At 37.0% G+C, this 1,968-nt stretch overlaps 1 non-coding gene across 1 annotated transcript; it reads right to left on the reverse strand.

Annotated features, from left to right (window-relative positions):
• Positions 1–1,243: 1,243 nt before the first annotated feature.
• On the reverse strand, positions 1,244–1,350 carry LOC128291242 (small nucleolar RNA R71). Its single transcript, XR_008281018.1, has one exon. It is a non-coding gene; the product is annotated as a small nucleolar RNA R71 (small nucleolar RNA).
• Positions 1,351–1,968: the final 618 nt, after the last annotated feature.

A 1,968-nucleotide genomic window follows, 5' to 3' on the forward strand; every position in this document is an offset into this window, starting at 1 on the left:
TAGGGTGACAAGATTTTGCCGGATTAGGGTGAAACCTAATAAGGGGATCCCTAGATCGAGTTAATGCAACCCTAGAGTGTTAATTAGAGAAAAGTCTCGGTTATTCAATCCAGGGATTAGACGTTATTAGTCTTGAATAAGGATAATAACATAACATAGGGATCTCTACGGAACAAGTAAAATGAATAATCGCCTGATTCGAAGCCAGAATAACAAGTATAGTCTAGGTGGATTTTTCCTTAGGTATTGTCTTCATTCAATCGATTTTTCCAAAAGAAATTCCCCAATTCCATTCTCTGTGCATTCTTAGTTTAGATAATTAGTTAGTTAAAACAAAAACCTTTTTATTCTTAGGCTAGATAATAAAAAGACAGTCATTACTAGTACTTTTAGTTCCTTTGGGTTCGACAATCCGGTCTTGCTAAAACTATACTACTGTTCGATAGGTAAACTTGCCTACATTGCGATAATAGTTAGTTCAAGAATGAGTAATTATAAATATTTAAAACCTATCACGAAATCACGCGATCAAGTTTTTGGCGCCGTTGCCGGGGAACTGAAATATTAGGAACACTCAATTTTTATTACTTTAGCCATTTATTTTTGTGCACTTTAATTTATTATTATTATTTATTAATTTACTTTTTCCTTCTCTTGGTAGGTTTTTATAGTTTATGACTAGAAGAAATCCGTCAAGACCATTACATTTTGATAAAGAAATCGATCACACAGTTCGCAGAAATCAAAGAGAAATAAGGCGAAGCTTAAGATACACAGAGAACGAGCAAGAAGACGATACTCAACCCCCAATCAAGAGATGGTGAAAACCAAGGTAATCACTACCTCCGCAATTACTAAGTTAATCAAAATCCGCGCCCACGACTATGTATGATTATGCTAAACCTTCTTTAACAGGAACTGAATCAAAAATAGTTAGACCTGTTGTAGCTGCAAATACTTTTGAATTAAAACCTAACACTATTTAAATGATACAGCAATTTGTTCAGTTTGATGGTTTGCAGGATGAGGATCCCAACGCTCATTTAGGCAACTTCTTAGAACTATGTGATACATTTAAAATTAATGGTTTCTCTGATGATGCCATTCGTATTCGGTTATTCCTATTTCATTGAGGAATAAAGCTAAACAGTGGTTGAACTCGTTACCACAAGGGTCAATTACTACTTGGGAACAAATGACCAAAAAATTTTTACTAAAATATTTTCCACCGGCTAAAATGGTTAAATTACGTAATGATATCTCTTCTTTTGTGCAGATGGATTTAGAAACACTCTACGATGCATGAGAGAGATACAAGGACCTTTTGAGAATGTGCCCTCACCATGGGTTACCGCTTTGGCTATAGGTTCAAACGTTCCATAATGGCCTGAATCCTTCGACTCGACAAATGGTTAACGCAGCTGCTGGCGGAACCATCAATAATAAAACACCTGAAGATGCCTATGAGTTTATAGAGGAGATGTCACTGAATAACTATCAGTGGCAAGTCATGAGGACAAAGCCAATGAAAACAGCTGGCGTTTATAACGTCGATTCGGTCACCATGCTCTCTAATCAGGTAGAACTCTTAAATAAAATGATTAATGGTTTTCTTAGTTCTTCACAGGTTCACCCAGTAATGCAGTGCGAAGCAAGTGGAAGTGGAACAAGCCATCTGGAATACCAGCCTTATGGCCACAACATGGATAACGAGCAATTAAACTACATGGGTAATAATCCTCGACCTCAAAACAATCCATATAGTAACACTTACAATGCAGGTTAAAGGAACCACCCTAATTTCTCGTGGAGCAAGGAAATCAAAGACCACAACCACCCTATCAACAGGAAAAGAAAAAGAACCTTGAAGAGATGCTTTCAAAGTTTATTTAGGTGTCAGAAACTCGTTTCCAGAACACCGAGTGATACGAGCACGCCCCGCGAACTTCATCAAACAAGCTTGTCAAG

The sequence above is a fragment of the Gossypium arboreum genome, chromosome 3 (genome assembly GCF_025698485.1).
Source record: "Gossypium arboreum isolate Shixiya-1 chromosome 3, ASM2569848v2, whole genome shotgun sequence".
In the NCBI taxonomy this organism is placed as follows: domain Eukaryota; kingdom Viridiplantae; phylum Streptophyta; class Magnoliopsida; order Malvales; family Malvaceae; genus Gossypium; species Gossypium arboreum.